The following is a 12,432-nucleotide window of genomic DNA, read 5'->3' as shown; positions in this document are numbered from 1 at the left end:
GCACAAAAGAAGAAGCAAAAACAGGGCACTCATGTGGGACGTCCGAAAGGAAGCTATCGGACGTCCGAAAGGATGAAGAACATCAAGAAGGAAACTCTGTCGGACGCACATCGATCGCATCGGACGTCCGAGAAATTTCGCAAAGATTTGATGACTCTCTGACTACGTTCGGACATCCGACAGGTGGTTTGGACGCAGGGTTCGGACGTCCGACAGGTGGTTCGGACGTCCGACAGGCCAACGGCTAGTTTTGACAGCATTTAATATTTGACCGTTGGAGAACCTTTTGGAGCCATTTCTCACCTTTTATAAAAACCCAAAAGCACAATAAGACAAGGGACTTTTGCCAACACAAAATACAAGCTTACAAGTGAGATTTTTGAGTAGAAAGATTCTTTGTTGGTTGTATAAGGGGTTGGGAAAGTTGGGTTGTGAGATTGCTCAAGTGAAGGTTACTCTCTAGGAGGAGTAAAACCTTGGTGAAGGAGAACCTATCACTTGAAGTGGTAAAACCTTGGTGAAGGTTGCCTCATTTGTATAAAATAGTTCTTAATTGGGTGAGTGATCTTTCAAATGTAGGTTGTTGAGGGTTAACTAGAATAGTTATAAAATTTCTTGGCTCAACCAAAGTGTGTTTGGGGTGAGGAAGGAGTGACCCTTCACTTGTACATCTTGGTTAGCATCGCCATCAATTGAAGAGGCTATTGGATTGATATTTGGTTTGCATTTCTTATCTTTTCTTTTTAATTAAGTTTTCTTTATTGTGCTTAAATTTGATATATCTTTGTGCATCATTGTGAAATTGTTTGTACTCATTGGGTTGCACCAGGCCTTACAGGAAGGAAGGAACAGGAGAGAGAGAGGAGGAAGAAAGGAGGAAGAGGATGAGAGAAGAAGAAAAGATGGGGGGAGAGAGAGAGAGGAGGGAGGGTCGTAAGTGTGGGGACGGTGATGGTGGTGGAGGGTAATGGATGGTGGTGTTTTTTTTTTTTTTATTTGAAGTTGTTTTTGATATACTATATAGATATGGTACTTTTGAAATTATTTTTGTTTGTATATTATTATAATATTGTAGATGAAAAACTTATTTTTCAAAAATTGAGAAATCCAAACAAAGCTACAGTAATTTCAAAAAAATCCTTAAAATTTTTAAACTATACACTTTAAAATATCTTAAAACACACAAAAAATTACCTTCAATCATTTCTTCTTCTTCTTCCCCTACCTCAACACATTACCATCTCCACTGGTGACGACACCGACGCCAGCACCAACGCCTTTTTGTTTTCTTTCTTTCTTTCCCCTTTCCCTCTCCCGTTCCCCTCTTGTTCTCTCTTCTCCTCTTCTTCTCTCTCCTCCTCTTCCTCTGTCCTCTCCCCCTCTTCTCCCAGCCAATTCTCCCTCTCCCCAACCAATTCCTTCCCCTTCCCCTTCCCCTAATACTTTGTACATCGTTTTGAAGAATTATAACGAAATTGTCCTTGCCCTTGTCCAGTATTCATGATCAAAGCAATTGTTAAAAAGCCCAATCTTATGGACAATACTTGTTCAAGTAGAAGTATTATTTATCACAATCATATTGCTTCAAAAAAAAAGAAGGAACAGATAGTTAATAGTCTACCTTAGTTTATTATGACGAGGATACTACTACTTATTCACCATTGTTCCATCTGCATGCATGATGCATATAACTACGACAAAGGATAAGATTTAGAAGGGAGGTTGCTAGTAGTTTCAACTTTTATAGGCATTGCGAAAGCAATAGTGCAATACTAAGAAGAAGGGTGGAACCCTTTATATGAAAATCCTCCTTTTAAGAAACTCCCTGTATAATCATCTTTTCTGCGGCTTTCAAAGGAATGTGCAACAACTGGGCTTCTAACTTGATGCACCCCATCATCCCGTACCAAAGACCCTGAAGTTATATTCTTGGCAATATGTGCTTTAACTTTCATAGTAAATGACTGCTTCTGCCCTGTAGATTCAAAGGTAAGAATAGTGGAATTCACTTGAACGCTTAGTTGAGGTGGAGCAATAATAGTTGCCTTGTAAGTTGATCCTACATTAGCAACATTTGTGACCGTTCTGTGAAAAACCCGAGCAACATGTCTAGAAGGAGCAGAAAGAGTGAACGAAGGGTAATTCAGATCCCAGACTGATGAATTATTGTCTTTGCTGCAAGAAATAATGCTATCACCAGTGATGAGTCGCAAAGATGTGATGTTGTAAGTTTGACGACACAAGAAACTAACAAAATCTTTCTCTTCTATGTCGTATACTAAACTGGGAGTGACAGCTTTTAGGGGATTTATTTGACCAGATCCATAAGCAAATTCAGCATCAATATCCTTTTCTGCACTTATAATTTTTGCTGTATAGCACAAAAATAATGTCACATATATCCAGCAGTATGGATAGATGGCATGCTAATAAAAGCATATCCTAACCCAATACTTTACATTGGGATATCAATGGATGTAGTGCTTGTCATTTACCAATGGCGCTTTCTTTTCATACTAATACAAAATATGTAGCTTCCAACTTAACAAAATTGGGAATATTCGAACACAAAATTTAGCTTTCGCCTTAGCACTCATATTGTTGCTTTACTTTTCACTTAGAAAAAGAATAAACAATAACTTGAAATATCTTTGTGTTTCTTTATCATGCTTTTATCAATAGTTAATTATCATCATTCTTGTCTTTTCTGTACTAGAACAATTTTGCTTGGAAAAGTAACAGTACAATACAATTGTAGTTAATCAAATTTCTAAGGATACTTTAGTATTAAAAAATAAGATTGGTGGAAACTTTTCAAAAAATCTTCCATGTTCTATTAATTGATTTGAACTGTTAAACCATCAACTTTTTTTAATCTTTATTGAGATCTTGAGCTAATAACACAATACCAGTTGTCATGAGTGCAGATTTGATAGCAGAAGGGGACCAGGTAGGATTAAAAGATTTGACATAGCTGCTGCTCTAGTAGCATGAGGACAGGACATGGATGTCCCTAAAATTATATTGTATGGAGCTACTCTTTTATCTCCTACGTAGCCCGTTACTGTGGTTGCCTCTGACCATGCTGCTAATATTTCCACTCCAGGTGCACTCAGGTCAGGCTGCATAAGCAGACATAATTCACACTATACATGTAAACCGAAAAGTGCAATATTTTTAATTGCACAATAGCAAAAATAGTTCATTTGTAAAATTACCTTAAGAATGTCCACAGTAATCGGATTTGGTCCCCTTGATGAAAATGAAACTATAGACGAAGCAGCTTTGTCTATAATTTCAATACTCTTGTCAATTGTCGTAATGGGATTACTACAAAATTAGTATATATTTCATATTAGCATCCAATTTACGAATCCTGCGGAGATTGATGTTTATAGCAGATTAGGTGCATTATTGATGTTGTTCTTGTTAAAGAGGATCAATACTGAGACTCCATCTATCCTCCTAATGACTCAAACTCTAGACTTACTAATTCAGAGGTGAAGCGATTTACCAACTAGATTGTACCTTGTGGAATTAATGCAACTAAGAATTTGATTGCCATCTCTGTTGTACAAAAGAGATGCAGGTAAAGAGTAAGTGTCTCCGTAATCTAAAGGTCCCTTAGCATGCATCACAATACCAATTGCACCCACATCAGTTGCCCTCATCCAACTATTCAGATGATCGGTGAACACAATTTTTCCAGTAACCTGATTAGTGTCATTCAATGATCCTATCATGCAGTATCTGCTTTGATTCATGCATCACAATAATTAAACTTGGCAGCATATAGTACACGGATAAATTCCATATGAAAACTATCAGTCTAGATTTTGCGCCTCACCGAGATTCATTTCCATCATGACCAGCTGCTAGGCCATCCACACTATAAACTAGTGGGTATAATGTCCCATTGAGGTCGAAAGCATTAATGGAGACTCCCTACTTGCCAATAGATAGAACATCATCAAATTTATTCCAAATATATACTGCATCTTTCACGTCAAAAACAGAAATGATAAGACAAACAATATCCAAATTGGATTGTCTCCATACCACATAGACTTCTTTGTCTCCCAGGTGAACCTTCGTGACAAATTTCCTGTCTATTGTAGTTGCAGCAAATGTAAGAGCCCAAGGTGAGTAATTATTGAGTAATCCTGTAGTACCATTTCCCCAGTTGCCCGCTGAGGTTGATGTGAGTATTCCATGCTTCATAGCATGAAATGCTCTAATGGCTATAGAATCATTAAAGTAACCAATGTAAAAAGAGCTTCCAATTGATATCGATATTATGTCAATGCCGTTAGCTATTGTATCATCAAACGCTGCAAGAATATCAGTATCCCAACAACCAATAGTCCAACAGACCTTGTAAACTGCTATTCTGGTAGAAAGGACTCCTCCTCAGCTGTTCCCAATCCCAAGCCATAGAAGCTTGCCCCGCTTACTACACGTCCTGTTGCAGTCGATGCAGTATGGGATCTATGACCTTTGGTATCTCTGGCTGAGGGAACATCTTTATCATCTAATGGCTTTCGACCTATATGATAGTGTTTTGCTCCAATTATTTTGCTGCAAACTGTCATGAAGCAGAACTTAAGCTATAAGAAATGTGAAGGCATGGTTCTAGAAGAGAAGGCATGGAATGAAGTGAAGAAAAGCTACGGAAGGCGTGAAAGTGAAATCACGCTTTCACTGGGAAAACAGTTCAAGAACGTGACTGCAACGGTGTAACAACTTCGGACATTAGCAGGACACGTGGACCAACAGGATTGTAGCAATAGGAAGTTAGTTATCAGTCGTTGGCTTTATATATGAGCTTTTTGTATGGTTATTAGCAGAGAATATTCAAGCATTCAATGTATTAATTTGGGAGATTTCTCCCTCATTCTTTTCTTTCCTTTCCTCAAAATTTCCTGCATTTCTATTCATCTTCTTCTCTGTAACCATTATTTTTGTATCAGAGATTATTACTTAATACAATCTTATTCCAATCAATTCAGTGTTAGCTTTTACTTCTGTTACTATTTCATTGTTAGTTACCCTCTAGTTCGATACCATTACAGTGGTATCAAAGCCACCTACGAGCCATTGGGATGACTAAATCACAATAAGACATCAGGAAGGACCTTATTGACTTGGGAAATGTTATGAGAACCTTTGCTAATAAGAGTGATGGCCTGGAGCAGGCAGTGAGGGCCATAGAACATCGACAGGAGGGTACTGATAAGGCTATTAAGAGTATGGACCAAAAGCATGAGAGGATGATAAATATGATGGCTCAGATCATGGCCAATTGAATGACAAAGGAAAGGAGATAGAAAGAGGTAGTTCTGGGAATGATCCAAAGGTGGACACAACCACAGATAAGGCTGAGAGGATGGGGGGGAAATAGGGAGTCAGGTTACCAAAGATGAATTTTCCTACATTTGATGGAGATAACCCCAGAGAATGGGTCAGGAGGGCAAACAAGTATTTCCAGATCCACAAGGTAGAAGAAGAGATGGAATCAGACATTGCTCAACTCCATTTTAAGGAGAAGACAGATATCTGGTTCCATGAAATGTACCATGAAAGAGAAGTAGTTCCATAGAAGGAGCTTGCAGTGGCAGTATGCGAGAGGTTTGGAGAAAGAGATCCAGAAGAGGCCATAGAAGATGCAGACTAGGAGTGTAGTTGAGTACCTGGAGAAGTTTGAGTAGCTGAAATCCATGGTAATGATATCCCTTCCTAGACAACTTGATTCTTATTACAAATCATGTTTTCTTAGTGGCTTGAAGGAAGAAATAGTAAATATGGTTAGGATGACAAAACCTCTTACCCTAGCAGATACCATTGAAGTTGCTAAACTGCAACAGAAAAACCTCGAAGCCATTAGGAGAACACAAGGAAAGCTGATGCAAAAATACTCTTCCTCACCCACTACCCCACCTATTAACAAATAGAACTTCCCACCACATACTAAAATGAAGTGGCCTAATTTCCAACATAAGAAACCAGAAACCAGCCAGAACAATAGAACAGGAGCTTATACAGCAAATCACTTCAGAAAAATCACTCCCTCTGAACTTAGCTACAAGAGTGAAAAGGGGCTGTGTTTCAAATGTGCTGAGCCATACCCCTTGGGGCATGTTTGCAAACAAGCTCACATGCATTTTATACTAGTGGATGAGTCTGTAGGTATAGGTAAGATACAAGAGGGACAAGGGAATGATACAGAGGAATTCTATGACTGTCCTGAGGGAGAATTGAGCAATGAAAACATAGAGGTTTCTATCCATGCATTGGCAGGGGGGACTGAACATAAGACCATTAAACTAAAGGGTAGAACAGCAGGAAGAAATGTCATAATACTTGTAGACAATGGCAGTACTCACTGTTTTGTTGATAAGGAGTTAGCAGAGACCTTACAACTACAAACCTTTGGGACACCCCTGACAGTCAATATTGCCAATGGAAAGAAGTTGGAATCTAGGTAGTTATAAGGGGACTTTGCAGTGAGAGCTACAGGGGTATAAATTCTAGCATCAGTTCAATACATTAAAACTGGGGAGCTATCACATGGTCTTGGGAATAGATTGGCTGGCTTGGGAGTAGATTGGCTGGCCAAGTATAGTCCAATTGAGTTTGATTTCAAATAACTCTCTATGAGGTTTCTACAGGGGAGACAACCAGTGGAGTTGAGAGGGGAAGTTAGGGAGCTAAAACTAAAGGTCATCAAGGGAAGTAAGCTGGCCAAATGGAAGAAGAAACAAGAATATGGGATCACTATCCAGCTGTATGTAGTAGAAGAGGAAGGTGAGAATCTGGGAGTAGTACCAGCAAAAATGAAGGACCTGCTAGGCAGGTTTGAGGGAGTATGTGCTGAACCACAAGGCATGCCTCCAGTTAGGAGCCATGACCACAGCATTCCATTGAAGAAAGGAGCTGCCTCATTCCAGATCAAGCCATACAGATGCCTCTATGTACAAAAATTAAAGATAGAGATTGGTGAAGAAGATGCTACAAATGGGAATCATATAGCCTAGCAACAGCTATTTTGCATCCCCAGTATTGCTAGTTAAGAAAAAGGATGGAAGCTGAAGGTTTTGTGTAAATTATAGACAGCTTAATGAGCTAACTCTAAAAGACAAATTCCTTATGCCACTGATAGATGAACTGATTGATGAATTGCATGGCTCAAAATACTTCACAAAGATTGACCTGAGGGCTGGTTACCATCAAATCAGAGTCAAGGTGGAGGATAGACACAAGACAGCCTTTAGGACTCACCAAGAACTATATGAGTTTAAGGTCATGCACTTTGGCCTGACCAATACTCCAGCAACATTCCAGAGCCTCATGAATCATATTTTCAGGGATCAGTTGAGGACATTTGTCTTGATTTTCTTTGATGACATATTGCTCTACAGTCCCTCCCTGGAAGTACACTTTCAGCAGGTAGCAGAAGTGCTGAACATAATGAAGGAACACCAGTTGTATGCTAAAAGAAGTAAATGCTCTTTTGCACAGACAGAGATGGAGTACCTTGATCATATTATCAGAAAAGGGGTGATGGCAGACCTTAAGAAGGTGGAGAGTACAATGAACTGGCCCAAGCCAGTCTCTGTTAAAGAATTTAAGGGATTTCTTGGCTTAACAGGGTATTACAGGAAGTTTGTGAAAGGGTATGGAACTATTGCAAAATCTCTCACCATGTTGCTGAAGAAGGAGGGATTTTACTGGAGTGCAGAAGCAAATGAGGCTTCTCAGAAATTCAAGTTGGCAATATGTAGCACTCTTGTACTGGCCTTACCTGATTTCACTAAGCCTTTTTGAAGTTGAGACTGATGCTTGCTATGGAGGTATTGGAGCAGTGTTAATGCAGGATAGGAAGCCAATAACATTCTTAAGCTAGAGCTTGGGACCCAAAAACTTGGGAATGTCTATTTATGAGAAGGAATTGCTAGCCTTGGTAACTGCTGTCACCAAATGGAGGCACTACTTGGAAGGGAATCACTTCATCATTAGGACTAATCATCAGAGTCTTAAATACCTCCTAGACCAAAGAGTTATCACAACACTTCAGCAGAAATGGCTTATCAAGCTATTAGGACTGAGCTATGAAATTCAATACAGGAAGGGAAAGGAGAATGTGGCTGCAGATGCTCTATCCAGAAGAGCAAGCAGGGAGGAGAGAGACTGTACTGAATTGACTTGTGTCACTCCAAAATGGATGAAGGAAGTTATAGGGAGCTATCAAGGAGATGAAGAAGTGCAGAATCTGATCAAGCAACTGTTACTCACACCTGGTAGTCCACCAGACTACTCTTATCAGGATGGAGTGCTCAGGTACAAAGGTAAGATAGTAGTTGGCACAACAGGAGAAGTAAGAAGGAAGATTATTGCTACACTACATGAGTCTCAGCTAGGAGGACACTCAGGAGTACAAGCCAGCTATCTCAGGGCTAGGCAACTGTTTTACTGGAGAGGCATGTATAAGGACATTAGGAGTAATGTGCTGCAGTGTGATACATGCAAGAAGTGCAAGGATGAGCACACAGCCTGTCCAGGACTCCTATAGCCACTTCCTACTCCCCAATACTGTTGGAGCCATGTCACCATGAACTTCATTGAAAGGCTACTTATATCTGAGAAGAATGACACTATTATGGTAGTAGTAGACAGATTCACCAAGTCAGCTCACTTTATTAGCTTATCACACCCTTTTGATGCACCAACAATGGCTAGGTTTTTCCTAGATTAAGTTTGTAAACTACACGGATTGCCTCTCAGCATGCTTTCTGATAGGGACAAGGTATTCACTAGCCAATTCTGGACTGAGATGTTCACTCTACTGGGGTCTAAATTGGACCTAACCACTGCATACCACCCTCAAATAGATGGCCAATCTGAGAGGGTGAATCAAGTGCTGGAGATGTACCTGAGATGTATGGCTCACTTAGAATCTAAGAGATGGAATGCCTGGCTCTCTCTCGCTGAATAGTGGTATAACACCACCTACCATACTGCCATTCAAATGAGTCTATTCGAAACTCTATATGGGATGCCTCCTCTCCAACTGGCACTAGGACCTTACACTCACCCCAAGGTGGCCACTGTAGAAGACCATTTGAAGGACAGGCAGAGACTGGACGAGCTACTTAAAAGGAATCTACAAAAGGTTCAAGACAGAATGAAACTGTATGCTGACCAAAAGAGAAGTGAGAAAGCCTTCAGTGTAAGAGACTGGGTGTACTTGAGGTTGCAGCCTCACAAATAGACTACTGTGAAGCTGAGGGGAAATACCAAGTTGTCTACCAAATATTTTGGATCTTATCAAGTGATACAGAAGATAGGAAAGGTAGCATACAGGCTTAAGCTGCTTGAAGGATCCAAAATACATCATGTCTTCCATGTGTCCTTATTAAAGAAGAAGGTGGGAAACAATATGACTCCTGTACTCTAGCTGCCAAATATGGACGAAAAGGGACACCTTAGAGTGGAACCAGTGGCTGTACTAAATCGAAGAATTGTAAAGAAGAAGAATGTTGCAGCTGCACAATGGCTCGTTCACTGGTGGGGTCCTACACCAGCTGAAGCTACGTGGGAAGATGCCGAACGAATTGAAAGGGAATTCCCTGAGTTTGAATCTTGAGGACAAGATTGTATAAGAAAGGGCAATTGTCATGAAACAGAACTTAAGCTACAAGAAATGTGACGGCGTGGTTCCAGAAGAGAATGCGTGGAATGAAGTGAAGAAAAGCTACGGAAGACGTGGAAGTGAAATCACGCTTTCACTGGGAAAACAGATCAAGAAAAGCTATGGAAGATGTGGAAGTGAAATCACGCTTTCACTGGAAAAACAGATCAAGAACATGACTGCAATGATGTAACAACTTCTGACATCAGCAGGACACATGGACCAACAGGATTGTAGCAATAGGAAGTTAGTTATCAGTCGTTGGCTTTATATAGGAGCTTTTTGTATGGTTATTAGCAGAGAATATTCAAGCATTTAGTGTATCGATTTGGGAGATTTCTCCCTCATTCTTTTCTTTCCTTTCCTTAAGATTTCCTGCATTTCTGTTCATCTTCTTCTCTGTAACCATCATTTCTGTACCAGAGATTATTACTTAATACAATCTTATTCCAATCAATTCAGTGTTAGCTTTTACTTCTGTTACTATTTCATTGCTAGTTACCCTCTGGTTCGATACCATTACACAAACAAGAGAGTATTAAACATGGGATTCAACATAATATTTCTGGATTCTAAGCGCACCTTTACTTGGGCAATTATCAGTGCAATATTGATTGGGAAATAATATCAATGAGAGCGCTTAGTTCTTTTACATTGCGTGTACCAAAAGCATATTCCTAGCAAGTAGGATTAGAGTTTTCCATCTAGATCACCTAAGAAAAGACACAAGATATAGTACACATTTATTTGTTACAAGTAAAGTTTTCTGAGCTTTCACGGGTGCCCTTCCATCTACTTGGAGGCGGACCATATCCCGAGTCATTGAAGCTTTCAGATTCTGGCCAAATTCCACTGTCCAACATTCCTATGATAATATCACTTTCAAGAGTTTTTCTACTAGCATCTTGAGGGATGCCCACAAAATCCCACGACCTTGTCGTGTGAAGCTGTTTTTTACCGTTCGGAAACACAGAGACTACACCTTCCATGTTTGAAAAATGTGTCAATGAAGTAAGAAAACAGAAAAGCCACAAAACATGAGTTTCAACATTGTTTGATTTAGCAAATGTTTTTCACCCACTAGTTAGTCTTTTTTTCTCTTCTTTGGTCAGCTTTGCCACAAAACCATTGAAGCTTCGCCTGTAACTGTAGAGTAGGGAATGTGATGCCCTACTGCTTTAGTATTCATTGCATGTAACAAAAGAAGCTAGCTATAATTTAGAAAAATGTTTGTTCCTGGGGAAAATTATGTAAGTTCTGTAAAAGAAATCGAGGTTAAAGCTGCCCCACGGCTTTTTGCAGAATACTTTTGTGAAGAGATGTCACACACAGACTTTCCTTTGGATGATCCCCTATGTACACAATATATTCCTAATAAAAGTTACTCCCTCCGTTCCACTTTAATAGTCCTGTTTTCCTTTTTCTTCTGTCTCAAATTATAGTTCACTTTCCAATTGAAAAATGTAGTTATCTTTTAATTTCTCTAAAATACCCTTATTTAATGTAAGTTGTTATTACTATAAACTACCTTATTTAATATAGATTGTTAGTATTGAATATAATTTATCCTATTTAATGCATTTAGATTTTTCAAAACATATTGATATATAAAAAGCCAATTTTATTTAATGTAAGCCTATCAATCGGGCCTAATGAGCCGGATTTTCATAAGTTCAAATTCAACTCATTTAATTTGAAACATTTTCGGGTTTCGGGCTATGAGTTTCGCATTCATAAATGTGAAACTCATACTCAACTCACATAATATTCGGGTTGTGAATCTTAATCGAGTTTAGCCTAAACTCACTTATTACTTCTTAATTTTCTTAATATAATTACTATAACTATTAAGTTGTAAAACTAATTTCACATTTACAAGATTATAATGTTAAAACTAAATATGAACAAATAATAGTTCTTCAAAAGTGTATAAACCAAAATTTTTTTAACAATATTTATATTTAATTCATTCAAAATGCACAAAAAATAGTAATAAAATATGCGATCATAAACCAATACATCTTTAAAAGTTGAAACTTTTTTTTTATAATCTTGTGATTTGAATCCAAACATGCTTAGATGTATTTTTATATTTTGTAATTTATATATATTTAATGTTTAATAATAATATATTTGGATATATAATTATACATAATATCAAAATATAAATATTATATATATATATAGATAATTAAAGGGCCAAGCCTATATCAGGTTTGAGCCTAATAAGGCCCAAACTCGACTCATATTTAATTCGGCCTTAATTTTTAGATTCAAACTTAGACCGGCTCACTAAAAGGTCAGGCTTATCGGATTTTTTGTCGGGTCGAACAAGCCGAGCTTGGGTTGGTCCAGCCTCATTGACAGTCTTAATTTAATATAAGGGTATTTTAGAAAAATAACAATCTATATTTATTTTTCCAACAAAGTTAACTATTTTTTCTTAAACTGTGTGAAATAAAAACTAGAACTATCAAAATGGGACAGAGGGAGTACATAATTAATCTTTTTTTTTTCTTGTTTGGTTAGTTTAGACTGTTTAGTTCTGCTCATTTTTATATTATATATCAAACCATATAAAAAAAAAAAGAAGAAGAAGAAGAAGAAATCCAACATTGTGTGATATATGATAGTGAGCAACGATAATCCAAAACCGAGAAACAGCATGGGACAAAAAATAAGTAAGTATGCCTTATGATTGCCATCAGGTTCTTGGGCAATGCATCTGAGGAACAAACTAAATG

At 38.3% G+C, this 12,432-nt stretch overlaps 1 pseudogene; it reads right to left on the bottom strand.

Annotated features, from left to right (window-relative positions):
- Window positions 1-1,772: 1,772 nt before the first annotated feature.
- LOC140004450 (cucumisin-like) lies at window positions 1,773-11,709 on the bottom strand (annotated as a pseudogene).
- Window positions 11,710-12,432: the final 723 nt, after the last annotated feature.

The sequence above is a fragment of the Coffea arabica genome, chromosome 4c (assembly GCF_036785885.1).
Source record: "Coffea arabica cultivar ET-39 chromosome 4c, Coffea Arabica ET-39 HiFi, whole genome shotgun sequence".
Classification (NCBI taxonomy): domain Eukaryota; kingdom Viridiplantae; phylum Streptophyta; class Magnoliopsida; order Gentianales; family Rubiaceae; genus Coffea; species Coffea arabica.
The sequence above is the reverse complement of the archived record's forward strand: the minus strand, read 5'-3'. Positions and strand labels throughout refer to the sequence as shown.